General features: G+C 36.5%; 1 long non-coding RNA gene across 1 annotated transcript in view; it reads right to left on the bottom strand.

Moving 5' to 3' along the window:
* Window positions 1-6,056: 6,056 nt before the first annotated feature.
* Window positions 6,057-20,633, bottom strand: part of LOC127971826 (uncharacterized) — a 110,697-nt gene continuing 96,120 nt past the window's right edge. The window contains exons 4-6 of the long non-coding RNA XR_008156927.1: window positions 15,805-15,860; window positions 7,006-7,080; window positions 6,057-6,359 (exon numbers count right to left, since the gene is read on the bottom strand). This is a non-coding gene — a long non-coding RNA (uncharacterized LOC127971826). The remainder of the gene's footprint in view (window positions 6,360-7,005; window positions 7,081-15,804; window positions 15,861-20,633) is intronic.

Genomic DNA, 20,633 nt, shown 5'->3' on the forward strand with positions numbered 1-20,633 from the left:
CGATCGTGACTATTGTTGTTGCTCTTGCTGATTTAACAAAACCCACAAACTTGCACTGAAGAAGGGACTCGAGCAGCATGGAAACACCCCGAGACAGAGAGGTGAGCAGCATGCATGTTGTCTTTACAAATATCAAATCTACTTTAGATTAAGGCAAGACAAGACAGGCAAACCCACTGATTTTTCAATACACTTTGAGTTTTTGCCTTATTTAGCTTCAGTAACATCGGTTGCTTCAGACTGGTGGAAACAAAACGTCCAAAACACATTTGAAGTGTTTGTTTTATTTCACTTATTCTGTTTGCGTCTGTAGATTTCAGAAGTGTGTTTCTCCACTTCAGCAGCACTTACATACACCAGAGATGTTTTTACCCCGTATCTGAAGACTGAATCTCTCTCAGAAAGGAGCCAGCGATATCTGACAGCTTTCACACATGAAATATCTTGTGTTTTCAGAGTCCGGGTGATAAGACGGAGAAAAGCTGATTGTGCGTCCAGTTCTTGTGTAAGTGTGACAATCACACGCATCCAAACAAACACTGAGAGCACTGACCGTCACTGGAAATATGTTTCAGGATTTTTGCACTTCATGGTATTATGGATTTTTTATTTATATTGCACAATGTCTAAGATTTTCGTTCATGCATTGAAAAAGAAGGGGACAGTGGTTTTCTAAAAAATTGCTTTGCTTTAAATAGCTTTGTGTAGGCAGCATAGCTCTCAAAATTTAATTCAGACCATGTTTGACATCACCAAAGAACAAGCGTTGTTTGACAGTCGACACATCTTTAATTGAACCTGCATCATCAGGTTAGATTTTCAGTGAATAACTCTTTTTATCTTTCTGACATGAAACTGTACGATCTATAATACTTGGAATAAAGCACAAGACTCATACTAAATACTTGTATAGTGCTTTTTCTAAACTATTGGAGGGTTGGAAACTGGGACAATATTTGGACAAGTTTTGTACACGTACTTGAGTATCTAAAGTCGTTCTAAAAAAAATGTGTGTGTGTTTCTGGGTGGACTGCCTCTTTAAGGGTTTGTAGAAAGCATACAGCTCTTGAGGAATCTGACGAGCAGCAGCAGACTCTGGTGTTACTCCAGCTCTCCTCAGTCTTTCCATGGTTTGTCCTGCGGTGAGTGCCGTAATTACACAGCCGCCTCTGAGCTGCACGTGGCAGTCGTAGGTTCGAGGGGCTGCAGATCAAACCTCAAACTTTTAACCGAGTCATGTCGAAATGTTTCCTGTTACGCTGACCCGACAGATTTATAGACTACGTGATGCTGAGCCACGTAACAAACCGCTGCAGAAACCTCTCGACCCGCATCCATTCAGATTTACTGAAGAGCAGGATCTTTTTCACTCACTGTTGTCTGTCTGGATGGTTATCTTGAGATAAAATATCTCTGTTAGCTGGAAAAGATAAAGGTTTAACTATATAATTTGATACTTGAAATAAAATACATTTTTACTGAAATAAAATATAGTAACAAATAATTTTTTTTTTTTTATATTATTAAAGTTATATTTATTATTGTATATTGTATTATATATTTTTGCGATTTTATTTATTTATTACTATTTCATTTATTTGTATTTATTGTCATTAGTTTATGTATTTATTACTAATTGATGCACTAAAATAACTGAAACTAAAATAAAAAAATGTATAAAAACTAGACATAAACTAATAGGTTATAAAAATACACAACAAAATGACAAAAACTAACTAAAATTTAAATGAAAACAAAACATAAAAATAAAATACTAATTCAAAATATTAATCAAAACAATAACAGGATCTGAATAATACTAAAATATTGCTGTAACTGAAATAAGTTCATGTTGAAATTACTATAGTAGGAAATAAACTATAACTGAATTACACAAATATCAATGAACCTAAATAGTAATATATAGAACGAAGAACAAAACATTTATACAAATGACAAAAGCACAGAAATCAGTAGAAATGAAAATGAAACCTAAAAATAGAAAAATATGAATAGTATATAAATTATTCTAAAATAACACTGATTAGAGGCTGATAACGTGGTTTATTTCCAAATGTGTTTCACTCGAAACATGATTTCAGTAAATTAATATACATTTTCTAATATACAAATAAAATACATTTATTTCACTTTTTTCCCCCTTAAACAGATAGAGTTAAACAACATTGACAAAAACATCTCTATTTGCTCGTCTGCACAGCTCTGGTCTTCATGTACGGATGGAGAGAAACGAATTCAGTAATCAGTAAAACTGTCAGCAGTAACGGTCAGATAGTCACCTCAACAGCTGTGTGTGTGTGTGTGTGTGTGTGTGTGTGTGTGTGAGAGTGTGTGAGAGAGAGTGTGTGCGTGCGTGTGTGTGTGTGTGAGAGTGTGTGTGTGTGTGTGTGCGTGCTGTGGCAGTGTTTTGGATGCATTGCAAGGATTTCTTGAGGTCTGTGTGTGAGCATGTGCTCAGAGTTTATCTGAGGACACGTCTCTACTGTCGGCGAATTATAGTCTCATGCAGCAGAACTTACAGTTACTGGAACTTCCTGTAGACGCACACACACACACACACACACACACACACACACACACACACACACACACAGTCTGTTAGAAAGCCTGAGACACAAAGGTGGGTGTGTTTAAGCTTCCTGATGCTTTTAAGCGTCTCTTGATTGTGCTGCTGGGAGATGGGGAGACTATTTGTGTGTGTCTGTCTGTGTGTGTGTGTGTGTGTGTGTGTGTGTGTGTGTGTGTGTGTGTGTGTGAATACCCAAGTTTGACCCAGTAGAGCTCTGAATAATGTATAGATGGCATGATGTCGTGTGCTCATGTGACGTTAACCTCCATTAGCTTCACATCTGCAGACCAACAGTATTGTGCAAAAAGATCTGTCATCTTGCAGAATTCTGTTAATTAACATGAATTTTTTATTATCATTTGAATTAAAGGAAGAGGAATTAACAGTTAAGAGAAATCCATTTAAATTTCAATTCTAATTATCTTTCCTTGAATTGATAAAATTGAAATACTGCATTGTGTTTTCCTGCTTAATTCAGATTCAGTTCTGTTCTACATGTTTTGCACAACCACTAGAACCGGATGTTTTCTTTAAATAACTGAGAAATACTGAAATGTGTTGTGTATCTGATCGTGTTTGCATCGTCTGATCTCTGTGGAGTGTGAATGTTTCCAGACTAAAGACAGAAACACCTGCCGGTCGAACACATCCACATCCGTCTGTCTGCACTCGTTACTGTAATCATTAAGAGCTAAGACTGACCCTGGTCAGAGGTCACACACAGGTCAGAGGTCACGCAGGGGGCAGTCTCATTTTACTGCCATTGTTGTGTGTATATATACACACACCCACATTCAAAATATATATTCATATATTTATTTTCTTCACATGTGTTTTATTAATGTCAAGAGCAGAGAAACAGTCTGTGTGTGAGTAATGATTGAGGTTCATTCAAGGACAGCGCTGTGTGTGTGTGTGTGTGTGTGTGCGCGTGTGTGTGTGTGTGTGTGTGTATATGAATGGCTCTCTGAGAGATTTCAGCTGTTGTCAGGCCGCAGGGCATCATGGGAGAGGAAACAGACAGGTGTTAGATCCCATCACTCTCATATCAGTGTTACTGTCTGTTACAGACCTGTGTTCACAGATTAATAATGTCCTGATCTCTCTCTCTGTTCGTGAAGTGAAACATCTTCTCTCTCTCGGAGCGCTGTGTTTGTCTCGCTGAGCATTAGGAACATTAGTAAACCAGCACAGTGATGTCAAATCATGTTCAGGAGAACAGAGGCTCAGACTTTAACACGTTTACTTTTCTTTATATATATATATATATATATATATATATATATATATATATATATATATGTGTGTGTGTGTGTGTGTGTGTATGTATAATAAAAAAATACATGAATGGAGAGATCACAATCATATCTTAAATATGAAAAAATTATATTGAGTGGAAGAAAAAAAAACACGTTTTAAAAAATACACATTTTTAATTAGGTTCTCTAAAATCTGTCATTTCTGTAATTGTTTTTAAGTTTGTGTGATGAAATTTAATTAGAGAAAGATAAGTTGGGAGACACAAAGAAGTAGTAGAGCATTTTTGTTTTTGAATGAAAACTTTTCCATATAATATAAAGAATTTGGAGACATTTTGAAGAGATATTCAAGGTTTCTCACAGTATAAAACAGTATCTTTGATTTAAACAAATCAGCAATTAACTTCTGAAGGAGATTAATGAACATTGGGAACTAATCAGCTGACGGTAGCCATTGACTTCTATTCTATATTTTACCTTACTATGAAAGTCAATGGCTACCGTCAGCTGATTAGTTCCCAACATTCTTCAAAACATCTTTAAAATTCAACAGAAGAAAGAAACTGGTATTTACTTAACTTTACTTAAAGCCTTTATGTATAATGCATTATAATTATTCATAATGTACGTTGCTTAGTGTAACGATGAACTGAAAAGTGTTATAAAGTATTATCTGTGGTTACAATTATTCATGAGCTTGTACGATGCATCATATGGGGCATTAAAAGGCATCATTAATTTACTGAATCTACTTTTATAATGCATTACACATAAATGCTTCAAGTAAAGTGTTCTTTACAAACTCCTGAAGGTTTGAAACGACTCAAGGAAGAGTAAATGAAATGATGACAGAAATGTTAGTTTTCGGTGAACTGTCCCTGATAAACGTCACTGATGTGTGAATGTGAATTATTAATGAATAACACACACACACACACACACACACACACACACTCTCTGGTTCATTGATCAGGGACTCGGGGCTGAATCTCGAGGGGAGTTTTCTCCTCTTCAGCTTGTCGTGTTAGATTCACGTCAGACGAGAGCCTTGACCTCTTGACCTCCAGCTGCAGGAACAGAGCCTCGTCTTCATCAGCAGAGCAACACAGAAGTGTGTGTTTGACCCTCACTTATCACACATAATCAGCTCTGATGCGCTGGAGCAAGCATATTCATAGTTCAGTATGATTTATTCAAATCTGCCAAAGCTCATATAATAAAAGTCAAGAAATGTTGGTGCAAGATTGACCTTTTGAGTAGGTTTTACAAATGTTTACAAAGAAACAGCCAGTATAACACTGAATAAAACATTTGATTTTAAATTTTAAGACTTAAATATATGCGAGCCTGTTTCTGGAACTAAATGAAATAACAAAAAGATAACTATGACTGTTTCATCACACAAATCTGACAATTATTTTTTTTATTTTTATTTTTTTTGTGCAGTTCTTCCTTTTTTTCTCAGAACTGCGAGACATAATCTTGCTAGCTGTTTAACTAAAGAGCTGGAAAAGAAAAGACTATTTTATTACAGTTGCAGTTTAGATAAAAAAATAAAAAAGTTCAAATTGAAAGATATAAACTAAAAAGTGAGAATTGTAAGATTAAAAGTAACAATTTAAATCTATAAAATATAATTTTATTGTAAAACATACTTAATCTTTCGTAAGCCATCGTTATTTTAGTATTTAAAAGTGTTAATATTCTAGTATTTAATATGAATTAGATTCTATTATCTTTTCTTTTCAAGTTTAGTTTGTTTTAGTCATTTTATTTGCTTCTGTAATTTTTATTTGCTTATGTTTCGCTGTATTTTGATTTCATTTTGAGTTTTGGTACTTAAACTCGAGTTAGTTTCATAAGTTCTATAAGCTTTTGATCTGACAATTGTTACATTCTTCCAGTTTTTATATAAATAAACTTAAAATTGTATACATTTCACCGGGATTACACTTAAACCATCTATAACTAATTTATGAAAGATGTAACATTTGGTCAGTATTTACTCACCTTCACGCTGTTCTACATCTAAGATGAGACGTTTAATATTGATAAAATCAGGTTTTGTGAAATGAATCTGCTGATTTATAGGAAAGATTAATCTCAGAAGAGTGAACGCAGAGTCACGTGGATGACTGTTGTGAGGTTTTGTTGTTTTGAAGCTAGAAAGCTTTGCTCTCGTTCACTGTGGACAAACTGAGCCGGACTTTCCTCAAAATAGATGTTGTTTTCCACAGAAGAACAGATCTGGGTTTGGAAGGACGTGAGGGGGAATAAAGGATGACAGGACGATCATTTATGGCTGAACTGAAGTAATGAAGGAATGTGGAGTGATGAAACCAGGTTTGTTCAGATGTTAGTGGACTTCACAGATGGAGGTCTGGTATCTGAGCCGTTGTGATGGATGATCCAGATGTGATTCTGCCCCCAGCGCAGCGTCTGGAGGAAACATGACCCACAGAACCACAAGAACCCAGATCAGCTTCACCAAACCCCTGCAGGAACCAGAGCTACACAACCCACAACACTTCAGTATCAGCGCTTCATTTTAGATTTTCAGCTTACCTTTAGCTAAACTTTTAGTGTTTTGTGATTTTGTAATTTTTATTACCTTTTTTATGCCAGTATAGTTTATATAATTTTTTTTATTTTTTTTTATTTTTTTTACTACATCAATGTAAAATAAATTAAAATTAGAAATGTTGACTTGAAAGCTTTATTTTGTTATTATGTATTATGGTCTTAAAATGTGTGTTTTGTTTTTGTTATTTTTCAGTTTTTTTCTTCTTTATTTATTATTTTTTTTTTTGTATTTTAATTAGATGTAAAAAATAAAAATTCACTTATTTCAGGTGCCAATGCAACATTTCTAATTTTAAAAAGATGTTTACTTAATATTTGTTTAGTTATTTGTACTTTTAATATTCTAATATTTAATATTGAAATGTATACTAATATTAGTTATTTAGTTTGATTTCAGCGTTATTTTAATGAATGGGGAAAAAGTGTGTGTGTCTGTGTGTGTGTGCGCGCGCTTGAGCTTGTGAATGTGTCTCTGTGTGTGTGTTTGTGTATGTATGTGTGTGTGTGTGTGTGTGTGTGTGTGTGTGTGTGTGTGTGTGTGTGTGTGTGTGTGTGTGTGTGTGTGTGTCCTACTAAAGTCTGGTGATGTTTCTCCAGTCAGATGTTTGGGGGTGTTGGATGAAGGCCATCGGTGTGTCTCTGCTGCTGCTGTGAGTTACACACACACACACACACACACACACACTGCTTCACATCAGCTCTACATAAGTAAGGAAAGATAGAAAAATGATAAAGTTGCATCACAGAAACAGATGGAGATGCAGAACAGGAGACTAGAATCCAGGTCTAGATGAAGCGGAGACAGTGAAATGATCTGAGGGTGTTTGACTGAGACGTTCCTCTCCAGATGTGTGTGTGTGTGTGTGTGTGTGTTTCTCTCTCTCTGTGTGATTGTGTGTTTCTCTCTCTCTCTCTGTGTGTGTGTGTAGTTTTATCTGCTAATGAAAGAATACTTGAGTGTAAATGAGCATCTGTGTAACACATGTGAGGGATGGAGGTTATTATTACTGTTTTCACTGAGTGCGTTTGATTTCACTTCATTATTAATGAACTTCAACTGAATGTTGCACAAAATAGAATTAATCACTAACTGGAATAATATCTAAAATATAATATTATACACACACATATATATACAATTTTAAACTGTTTTTATTTGTATTATTACAATGTTTTCAAATAGATGTCATGAGATCTATATATCATTAATTGTAAGAGTGAAAACTAAATTGATGCCATAATATTAGGTACAGAAGGAGAAGTTCATCTTTGGAGCGATGAAATCCTCCTGAAGTCTGGTGTGTTTCTGAGACTCGGAGAGACACTGTGCTGATGGAGGAGAGATTCAACCACAACAAAGAAACATGACGCTTCATACTGGATGACAGAGAGAACGAGGAAACGTTCAGGGGTTTTAAAGATGTTTGAAGCGTTTGCATGTGAAAAGTGAGGTTTCATCATCTCTATCAGAACTAGTTCTAGTGAGGACTAACTGGGAAGAGACTACTGAGTAAAGTCCACCAGTGCTGTAAAACATGAAGCTGGAGACAAGAGCCTCATTTCAGAGCTGTGTGTGTGTGTGTGTGTGTGTAGTTTCACTAGTGAACACTAGAGGGAGGCATCAGAGTCACGTGTTTAACTCTGCAGTAATGACTGCCATATGAGCCTGTTAAACTTTCCATCACACACACACACACACACACACTCGGGTCGCTCCAGGAGTAAGAGATTGACACACATTCTGGTTCTGTTCGGATCAAGCTGCTGTTTATTTGCTCAACATTTTAGAGAGAGTTTCTTTCTCTGTACAAAACCAATCCAAAACTCCTCGAAACGCGCGCACGCGTGTGTGTGTGTGTATGAGTGTGTGTGTTTGAGATAAACGTGGCCTTCAGATGGGTTTGTTCAACTTTTGGATGATTATTATTGTGTCCCAGTGGTTTACAAATAAATCAGTAAATAATATATAAATTAGGGATGCACGATATATCAGCCACCATATCAATATCAGCCGATATTTTTCTGTTATCGTTATCGACCCAGTACAAGGATTTGTCTGATATCTAAGAGCCAATAAATAATGTATTATTTCCTGCAGAGACACTTCAGATGTGCACTTTTCACCATGATGGATTTTAATTACTTGAAATACAACTGGAAACACTTCGAAAATGAAAATACAGTGAACTGCAACATGTGCAGGGCAGGTCTGTCATTGATAGAAAATGTTCATTTTAGGCGCTTTTACAGTGTTGCACATTATAACCAATCATACACGATTGTGTTAGAATGCAACAGCCAATCAGAGGCGCAGATGAGTCTGACAACTGACACTTATTAGCTTTGTTGAATGCACGTTTTTTCAGCTGATTTGACAGCCCTATTAATCATGGTTGGTGAGTCCTATTACACTTTGAAAGTTGATGGGACGCGTGACCTCACAGGATGTGAAAATATATTGATTGTGCTTCGATTTGTGAATGAGTCTTACAAAGTTACAGAGCGTCTGCTGTGCATCGCTACGGCTCAGAAAGGTGACCGACAGGCATTGACTGACACCACTCTGACTGAGCTTAACAAGGTTGGCTTGGATAGCTCAAAAATTCTGAGTCAAGAATATGATGGAGCGGCACTTATGTCGGGGAAACGTGGTGGTGTTCAGAAAATTCTACAGGACAGACTTGGACGTGAGATGCCATATGTGCACTGCCTTAACCATCAGTTGCATTTGGTTGTTGTTCATGCCATGTCTGCAGAGACCGCACTTTCAGAGTTTTTCGAGGTGTGCGATTCCCTGTACAAGTTCTGTAGAAAGCCAACTGTTGCTATGCATTATAAAGGTGCGCATCTTAAACGTCTACTGCAGCAGAGATGGACAGGGCATCTTGCCACTGTATCAGTCATTCTTAAGTCATTTAATGACATAAAATCGATTCTGACCGATGCTGACACTGTGCTGAACTATGGCTCAGAGACGAGAATGGAAGCTACAGGTCTGCTGCGTGAGATATCTGAGCCAAGTTTCATGTTCCTTGCCAACTTAACCCACAGAGTCCTTTCTCTATTGGACCCACCGAACAAGCTTCTTCAGAGAGAGGACACTGACTTGTTGACAGGTTTAAGTGTTGTGGCGAGTGCAAAAGGATGTGTTAAAAAACTCCGTTGTGATGGAGAGTTTAAGCAGATGCTGGATACTGCCACGCACACCAGCGAGTCACTGAGACCCGGGCCAAAGCGGAGACGCATAGAGAGCACACGGATGGATGGTTACATCGTTACAGGGCCTACAGGAGGACACAGAGGTGATGGTGACGTGGAAACTGAACTTCGGAGATTGTACTACAACACTATTGATTCGGTGGTTGGGGAACTGGAGCGTAGATTCAGCGAGCACAACTCACAACTGGCCAGTGCACTTGCAGCACTAAATCCAGAGGCTGATAACTTTCTTGATGTGAAAGCTGTGAAGCATATTCTCGACCTGTCAAGCAATGCAGGGAGACTGGAGCATACAGCACATCATCTCAACGTACCACAACCATCTGATTGCCATGCCCAGTGTGCTGACTGCTTTCAAACATGCATTGTCATTTGGTGCATCCACAGCAATGTGTGAGAATTCATTCTCCACTCTGAAAAGTGTTTTTTTTTCGGAGCACAGACGCACAATGCTACACGAGAGAAAGGCCAGGTTAGTGCAGCTTGCATTCGAGAAAGACTTGACATGCAAATGCACAAGCGAATGGAAGGACACGGTGCTTAGGCGGTTCAGTAGCAACACTCGCCTGCTACTCTTCTGAGGGTAACTCGTTTGTTCAGTTCACTTACTGAAGCCAGCCCAGGCTTTTATAAGGTCTACTAAGCAGGTAAATTGTTAATGAATGTATGTGGGTTCTAACTGCATTTGTGTTTTATACTTGGCTATCTGTAAAGATATGTGGGTTTATGTCATTTCTGCTTAGTGCGTGCACTACTGGGAAGTGTGTAACCCAGGTTAAAAACAAGTATTGCATAAATAGCAGAATATACATTTATTTTTGTTCTTAATTTATTTTGTTTAGATTAGTCCTTTAGAGTATTTAAAGTCCTTGAAACCCTAAGAAAAAACGGTGTTTAAAGAAATTATTTTATTTGTGGAAGCACACTCTTTTTCCATTACCTGTATTTTATTTGATCTTTATCTATTTCTCAAGTTCTACAAAATTTGCATTCTACGCAAATCAAAAACTAAAAAAATTCAGTTAAACCTTATGCCTGGTGTGAGTGGCTCATTATTGTTGTGACATCCTTATTTTCTGCAGGCGAACTTTAGTCTTCTGATTTAACTGGTCCGTACGCAGACATTTGTGTGAGGATGTCCAACTCGTTTTATGAAGAAAAAAGCCTTAAGTTTTCAGAAACATCTATACAAAAAAAACTTTGTCTGATGGGGACATTTTTTTGCCGGTTTTTCAAAGCTTCATGGAATTTTCCATTCTGAACTTCTCCAACACATTTTTGGTATATGTTGTCTGACCTATCCAGATTTCTCCAGCTTCTGGTTTTTGAACAATTTTCACTCCAAGAAAAGGAGTTAACTCACCCATATCCTTTATCTCAAAGTGTTTTGAGAGCATTTTCTTCACCTCCATCATCCGTTTATCATTATTTCCAGCCAGGAGAATGTCATCAGCATACACAGCTGTAATGAACATCTCACCAGTTTCTGCAGTGTAAATGCAAGGATCAGCTGTAGTTTGGACAAATCCCATCTTCCTCAGTTTTTCATCTAGAACGATGTTCCAACATCTTGGTGAATGTTTCAGTCCATAGATGCTACGATTAAGTTTACACACTAGATGTTCATTTTCTTTGATAACAAAACCTTCAGGTTGTTGCATATACACTTCCCCCTTCAGTTCACCATTCAGGAAATCAGTCTTAACATCCATCTGATGTAATTTTAGTCCATACTGTACAGCTAGAGCAAGTATTGTCCTGATTGACTCAAATCTGACTACAAGACTAAACGTTTCATCATAGTCTGACCCAAACGTCTGTGAAAAGCCTTGTGCTACTAGACGTGCTTTGTGTCTCTCAAACGTTCCATCAGCATCAACCTTGACTTTGAACACACATTTACTGCCCACTGCTTTTCTATCTTTTGGTAGTTCTACCAGGACCCACACATCATTTGCATACAGAGATTCCATTTCCTTCTTCATAGCTTCCTTCCATTTCTCCGTATCAGGACTACTGAAAACATCTTGTACAGTTTTGGGTTCAGTTGTTTGGTTATTAGTGAGTGTTACCCATTCTCCGTAATAGTCAGGTGGTTTTCTCACTCTTGTTGATCTTTGGATCTCTTCTTCTGCTGAGCTCTCAATGTAAGATTCTTGGCAGTCAAGTTCCACATACCGTTTCACAGTGTCTTCCTCATTTTCATCAGGCTCCTTCTCAATTTCATAATCAGACTCATTAAATAACACGTCTCGACTATAGAACACCTTTGCAAGTTTCATATCATAAAGCCGATATCCTTTTGTTTCAGTTCCATAGCCCAGAAGAATACATTTCTTTGCTTTGGGGTCTAGTTTCTTCCGTTCATCTTTAGGTATGTGAGCATTTTTACAGTTCACATAATAAAGTCTTCCATAATGTAACATCTCTTCTCTGTGAACTTGACCTTTTTTCCAAATTGAGTTACCTTGGACACACTCAGTAAGTTGTAAGACAATTGTGGAACATACAAAACATCATTCAGCTTGCAGTCTTTCGTCTTACCATCAAACAATGTCATCTTCAGCCGCACGACTCCACGTCCTGTTACTTTAACAGAGTAACCATCTCCAAGTGTTACTTCTTGTGAGGGTTCCAGGCTTTTAAACTCAACAAACTGTTTCTTATCAAGGCACATGTGACAGGTTGCTCCTGAATCTACAATCCAGCTATTGATTCTTTCATCAAAACTTGATGATAGTGCATGACTCACCATTAATCCAACACTCTCACTATCAGAATCACTGTCTTGTTCTTTCACTCGTGCCTTGTTTGCTTTAGGTTTATAGCTCACCTTCTTACTCTCTTTGTGGAAGTCTGTGCTTACAGCAGTTTTGTTGAACTCTCTGCATTCACGCTTGATATGTCCATACCTTCTGCAGTAATGACACTTTGGGACTTTTCCTTGCACAAACTGTTTTCCAGTCAGAGCTTTAGCATTGTCGCTGGTGTTTTCAACGTCACGTTCTCTCAGTTTACGTTCTTCATGCAGCAATCGTTCCATGACGATCTCCATTTTCGGTACATCCGCGCTTGCTTCAAGTGCCGTGACTAACACATTAAATGAGTCGGGTAAACTGGCTAACAAATATACCACACGATCTTCCTCATCTATAGGATCTCCCACAACCGACAGTGCATTAAATGTTTCAGTCATCACCTCAATGTGCTCCGTCCCCGTCTTTCAATTTCAATGAGTACAATTTACACCTCAGTGCTAGTTTGTTTGCCCAAGTCTTCTTCTGAAATTGGTCCTGCAACTTTTTCCACACGACAGTAGGATCTTCCGGTTCTCCATTTAAATAGAGCAAAGACGGTTCTATTGACAATACAATGGTAGCCAGTGCACGATCACTTTTAGCCATATAACTTGCTAACTTGCATCAGATCATGGAGCAGTCTCTATACCATTTACCAAGTCCCATATTCCGTCCCTCATCAATGCCATCCGACATTGCACTTTCCACGTAGGATAGTTTGCTCCATTTAATGGAACAATCATTACCGTCTTGGAATCAAAGCTCATTTTTAATCACAGTCGATCTATATCTTCAATAATCCTTTCAGCAGTGTCACTGTAGCGTTCTAGACCTGGGCCCATAACCTGTTGGTTTTTAATAAAGACTCAGAGTACTCATTTATCCGTCTAAATGCACAACAAAGTATGCGTCAGCCTTTACTGCTTGTTCAAACAAACAATAGTTACATTACAGCTCTTCTTCAGTGCTTAAATAACCAGAACAACAAAAATGCTTAGAGCAATCATTCTAATAATCATTCTAATAAGAGTGTATTTTCCCAACACGAAGTGCCGATCTGAATCAACCGAGTCGCGAACATGCTTCGAAGTGCCCATCTGAATCAACCGAGTCGCGAACAGGCTCTGAAGTGCCGATCTGAATCAACCGAGTCGCGAACAGGTTCCGAAGTGCCGATATGAATCAACCGAGCCGCGAACATGCTCTGAAGTGCCTATCTGAATCAACCGAATCGCGAACAGGTTCCGAAGTGCCGATATGAATCAACCGAGCCGCGAACATGCTCTGAAGTGCCGATCTGAATCAACCGAGTCGCGAACATGCTCTGAAGTGCCGATCTGAATCAACCGAGTCGCGAACATGCTCCGAAGTGCCGATCTGAATCAACCGAGTTGCGAACAGGCTCCGAAGTGCCGATCTGAATCAACCGAGTCGCGAACATGCTCCGAAGTGCCGATCTGAATCAACCGAATCGCGAACAGGCTCCAAAGTCCCGATCTGAAATCTTCGACCAAAGAATGTAAAAAATAACTCTATTTCTCTAATAACTCTACAACTCTATGAAAGACTCAGATCACGTATCTAAAAATAAATCGCTATAGTAAAAGATAAATAATAAGAGGAGTGAAGTTTCCTACCATTCTGCTGTGTTTGGTCCTCATGTGTGTCTGACGCTCCGCAGCGCGTGTCCGCCGCTCATACGCGCGTTTACAGCACTAAATTAATCATCTTTGCTAATTATTATACATTTACTTCATTGTCAGCTTCAGGTACTTCATTTATTATTGTTCAATGAACAGTTTGAAACAAAAAAGGTTGTATTTCAGTAATAATTCAAAATTATCAAAATAAAATATATAAAATAATGGTTTATATTTTAATATCCTTTAAAATATACTTTATTTCTGTGATGTGCAGCTGTATTTTCAGCATCATTCCTCCAGTCTTCAGTGTCACATGATCTTTAGAAATCATGAAAATATGATGATTTATTATTAGAACTATTAATAGTTGTGCTATCAAATATTATTTTGGAATCTGCGATACTTTTTTAAGGATTCTTCAATGTATATTTTTTTTTAAAGAACAGCGTTTATTCAAAATATAAATCTCTTCTAACAATATTAATTTTTAATATATCTTCTGATCAATTTAACACATCCTGAATAAAATATTCTAAAATCTAGTAAAGAATACAATTTCTTATAAAAAAGAAAGGATAAAAATGTACTGACCCCAAACTATTGAACTGTAGTGAATATTGTTAGAAAATATTTATATTTTAAATAAATGCTCTTCTTTTTAACTTTTCATTCATCAAAGAATCCTGAAAGAAGTATCACAGTTTCAGCAGCACAACTCTGATAATAAATCATCATATTATTCTGATTTCTGAAGATCATGTGACACATGATCAATAATAAAGATGTTAAATACTCATCTGAGGAGAAAACTATGTTGCATCATAATGAAAGGATGTGTGACGTACACTTTTTTTGTAATCTAAGCCAAACATTTTTTCACTGATTTAGGGTAGAGTAAGAATATTTACTGCATTGGCAAGTTAGTTCATACTTAGATATAATTTAAGATGCAATATTACCTTTTATTTTCATCATATTTAGGAGTTCATGAAAATTAATGTTCAACTTTATTTCTATTTTTTATTAATCCATCCACAATTCATAAAACACAACACATGCAACTGAGGTACAAGAAGTATTGACATCCAAAAGTCATTGAAATCATTTAACAATCACATTGACAGGTAAAAAAAAAAAAAAAAGCCTTGGGTCAAATATTCATTTATCACAAATTAACTGTTTGACAAACACTTCCTGCTCCGAAGTCCCGATCTGAATCAACGGAGTCGCGAACTTGCTCCAAAGTGCCGATCTGAATCAACGGAGTCGCGAACATGCTCCGAATTGCCGATCGGAATCAACGGAGTCGCGAACATGGACCGAAGTGCCGATCTGAAACAACCAAGTCGCGAACATGCTCCTAAGTGCCGATCTGAATCAACAGAGTCGCGAACAGGCTCTGAAGTGCCGATCTGAATCAACCGAGTCGCGAACATGCTCCGAAGTGCCGATCTGAATCAACCAAGTCGCGAACATGCTCCGATGTGCCGATCTGAATCAACCGAGTCGCGAACATGCTCCGAAGTGCCGATCTGAATCAACCGAGTAGCGAACAGGCTCCAAAGTCCCGATCTGAAAACTTCGACCAAAGAATGTAAAAAATAACTCTATTTCTCTAATAACTCTACAACTCTATGAAAGACTCAGATCACGTATCTAAAAATAAATCGCTATAGTAAAAGAGAAATAATAAGAGGAGTGAAGTTTCCTACCGTTCTGCTGTGTTTGGTCCTCACGCCTGACGCTCCGCTGTCCGCCGCTCACACGCCTGTTTACAGCACTTAATTAATCATCTTTGCTAATTATTATACATTTACTTCACTGTCAGCTTCAGGTACTTCATTTATTATTGTTCAATGAACTGTTTGAAACAACAACAAAAAAAGGTTGTATTTCAGTAAAAATTCAAAATTATCAAAATAAAATATATAAAATAATGGTTTATATTTTAATATCCTTTAAAATATTATTTATTTCTGTGATGTGCAGCTGTATTTTCAGCATCATTCCTCCAGTCTTCAGTGTCACATGATCTTTAGAAATCATGAAAATATGATGATTTATTATTAGAACTATTAACAGTTGTGCTATCAAATATTATTTTGGAATCTGCGATACTTTTTTAAGGATTCTGCGATGTATAATTATTTTTTTTTTTTAAAGAACAGCGTTTATTCAAAATATAAATCTCTTCTAACAATATTAATCTTTGATATCACTTCTTAGCAATTTAACACAACCTGAATAAAAGATTCTAAAATCTAATAAAGAATACAATTTCTTATAAAAAAGAAAGGATAAAAATGTACTGACCCCAAACTATTGAACTGTATTGAATATTGTTAGAAAAGTCTTCTATTTTAAATAAATGCTCTTCTTTTTAAATTTTCATTGATCAAAGAATCCTGAAAGAAGTATCACAGTTTCAGCAGCACAACTCTGATAATAAATCATCATATTATTCTGATTTCTGAAGATCATGTGACACATGATCAATAATAAAGATGTTAAATACTCATCTGAGGAGAAAACTATGTTGCATCATAATGAAAGGATGTGTGACGTACACTTTTTTTGTAATCTAAGCCAAACATTTTTTCACTGATTTAGGGTAGAGTAAGAATATTTACTGTATTGCGCAAGTTAGTTCATACTTAGATATAATTTTATATGCAATATAACCTTTTCTTTTCATCATGATATTTAAGAGTTCATGATAATTAATGTTCAACTTTAATTCTCAGTTGATTAATCCATCCACAATTCATAAAACACAACACATGCAACTGAGGTACAAGAAGTATTGAAATCCAAAAGTCATTGAAATCATTTAAAAATCACATCGACAGGTTAAAAAAAAAAGCCTCAGGTCAAATATTTATTTATCACAAATTAACTGTTTGACAAACACTTCCTGCTCCGAAGTGCCGGTCTGAATCAACCAAGTCGCGAACATGCTCCGAAGTCCCGATCTTAAAACTTCGACCAAAGAATGTAAAAAATAACTCTATTTCTCTAATAACTCTACAACTCTATGAAAGACTCAGATCACGTATCTAAAAATAAATCGCTATATTAAAAGAGAAATAATAAGAGGAGTGAAGTTTCCTATCGTTCTGCTGTGTTTGGTCCTCTCGCTCGTGTCCGCCGCTCACGCGCGCGTTTACAGCGCTAAATTAATCATCTTTGCTAATTATTATACATTTACTTCATTGTCAGCTTCAGGTACTTCATTTATTATTGTTCAATGAACTGTTTGAAACAAAAAAAGGTTGTATTTCAGTAATAATTCAAAATTATCAAAATAAAATATATAAAATAATGGTTTATATTTTAATATCCTTTAAAATATAATTTATTTTTGTGATGTGCAACTGTATTTTCAGCATCATTCCTCCAGTCTTCAGTGTCACATGATCTTTAGAAATCATGAAAATATGATGATTTATTATTAGAACTATTAACAGTTGTGCTATCAAATATTATTTTGGAATCTGCGATACTTTTTTAAGGATTCTGCGATGTATAATTTTTTTTTAAAGAACAGAGTTTATTCAAAATATAAATCTCTTCTAACAATATTAATCTTTGATATCACTTCTTATCAATTTAACACATCCTGAATAAAAGATTCTAAAATCTAATAAAGAATACAATTTCTTATAAAAAAAGGATAAAAATTTACTGACCCCAAACTATTGAACTGTAGTGAATATTGTTAGAAAATATTTATATTTTAAATAAATGCTCTTCTTTTTAACTTTTTATTTAGTGGTTCATATAGGTTGTCTACAAACCGGAAGGTTGGTGGTTCGATCCCTGGCTCCACCTGACTAAGTGTCGAGGTGTCCTTGAGCAAGACACCTAACCCCAGCTGCTCCCGATGAGCTGGATGGCGCCTTTAATGGCACACACCGCAGTCGGTGTATGAATGAGTGTGTGAATGGGTATGAATGAGTGTCTTTAAATTACATTCTGTTACTTAACTAACCAATTTAAATGTTTAAAACGCTGTTTAATGTGAGGAGGAAAAAAAAGAACACGGCCCCTTTAAGAAAAAACGCATGTGCTGAATAGGGAAGAGATCGAGAACGTGCTAATTGAGATGAAGAGACGAGAGGTGACGCTGACAGTGATCGGTTGAGTAAAGAAAAATAACTTTGACTTTATGATTGTAAATGTAATTTGTTCTGAGATGCTACATTGGCGAAATCTGAGATGGCGAGCCACCCGACAAACCACTGAGGAGAACAGAGACTGTTGTTATATATCAGCGACCTGTAAAGGAAAGCAAATTCACCTGGGTATTCTCCATCCTGGTAAGACTGTAAAGACTGCTATATTTTCCTTCCTGCAGACAGCAGTTGGACTGAGTGACTGACTGTCACCAGAATTGTGCGTACAGAATTGTGAAAGCAACTTTGAGAATTTTGTAACTTTTGTGCATTTTCTTATTTATTTATTTTTTTCTCCCTTCTTGAATGTTGAGTTTGGTTGTCTATCATTTGTGTTAGAACAAAGAAAAAGGTTACTTTGAAGCAGTCTAAGTAATACTGCATAGCAGAAACCACTGAATAAGAAAAGAACCGAACTTAAATTGATTAGAAAGGCCTAAAAGCGAACATAAAAACTTTATTAGATCGGAACTAAATAGGATAAAACAACTAGGTGAACAAAACTAATTAAATTAGCGCTAATAGAAGGGAACCTATAGGGAAAAAAGGTAAACAATCGTTTGATATTTTATTTTTATTTTATTTTGTGCAGATCTGAATCAACCGAGTCGCGAACATGCTCCGAAGTGCCGATCTGAATCAACCGAGTCGCGAACAGGCTCCGAAGTGCCGATCTGAATCAACCGAATCGCGAACAGGCTCCGAAGTGCCGATCTGAATCAACCGAGTCGCGAACATGCTCCGAAGTGCCGATCTGAATCAACCGAGTCGTGAACAGGCTCTGAAGTGCCGATCTGAATCAACCGAGTCGCGAACATGCTCCGAAGTGCTGATCTGAATCAACCGAGTCGCGAACATTCTCCGAAGTGCCGATCTGAATCAACCGAGTCGCGAACAGGCTCCGAAGTGCCGATCTGAATCAACCGAGTCGCGAACATTCTCCGAAGTGCCGATCTGAATCAACCGAGTCGCGAACATGCTCCGAAGTGCCGATCTGAATCAACCGAGTCGTGAACAGGCTCTGAAGTGCCGATCTGAATCAACCGAGTCGCGAACATGCTCCGAAGTGCTGATCTGAATCAACAGAGTCGCAAACAGGCTCCGAAGTCCCGATCTGAAAACTTCGACCAAAGAATGTAAAAAATAACTCTATTTCTCTAATAACTCTACAACTCTATGAAAGACTCAGATCACATATCTAAAAATAAATCGCTATAGTAAAAGATAAATAATAAGAGGAGTGAAGTTTCCTAGGGTTCTGCTGTGTTTGGTCCTCACGCGCCTCTGACGCTCTGCAGTGCGTGTCCGCCGCTCACACGCCCGTTTACAGCGCTAAATTAATCATCTCTGCTAATTATTATACATTTACTTCATTGTCAGCTTCAGGTTCTTCATTTATTATTGTTCAATGAACTGTTTGAAACAAAAAAAAGGTTGTATTTCAGTAGTAATTCAAAATTATCAAAATAAAATATATAAAATAATGGTTTATATTTTAATATCATTTAAAATATAATTTATTTCTTTGATGTGCAGCTGTATTTTCAGCATCATTCCTCCAGTCTTCAGTGTCACATGATCTTTAGAAATCATGAAAATATGATGATTTATTATTAGAACTATTAACAGTTGTGCTATCAAATATTATTTTGGAATCTGCGATACTTTTTTAAGGATTCTGCGATGTATTATTTTTTATTTTTTTTTAAAGAACAGCGTTTATTCAAAATATAAATCTCTTCTAACAATATTAATCTTTGATATCACTTCTTAGCAATTTAACACATCCTGAATAAAAGATTCTAAAATCTAATAAAGAATACAATTTCTTATAAAAAAGAAAGGATAAAAATGTACTGACCCCAAACTATTGAACTGTAGTGAATATTGTTAGAAAAGTCTTCTATTTTAAATAAATGCTCTTCTTTTTAACTTTTCATTGGTCAAAGAATCCTGAAAGAAGTATCACAGTTTCAGCAGCACAACTCTGATAATAAATCATCATATTATTCTGATTTCTGAAGATCATGTGACACATGATCAATAATAAAGATGTTAAATACTCATCTGAGGAGAAAACTATGTTGCATCATAATGAAAGGATGTGTGAGTACACTTTTCTGTAAACTGAGCCAAAGATATTTTCACTGATTTAGGGTAGAGTAAGAATATTTACTGCATTGGCAAGTTACTTCATACTTAGATATAATTTTATATGCAATATTACCTTTTCTTTTCATCATCATATTTAAGAGTTAATGATAATTAATGTTCAACTTTAATTCTCAGTTGATTAATCCATCCACAATTCATAAAACACAACACATGCAACTGAGGTACAAGAAGTATTGAAATCCAAAAGTCAT

The sequence above is a fragment of the Carassius gibelio genome, chromosome B14, assembly GCF_023724105.1.
Source record: "Carassius gibelio isolate Cgi1373 ecotype wild population from Czech Republic chromosome B14, carGib1.2-hapl.c, whole genome shotgun sequence".
Lineage (NCBI taxonomy): Eukaryota > Metazoa > Chordata > Actinopteri > Cypriniformes > Cyprinidae > Carassius > Carassius gibelio.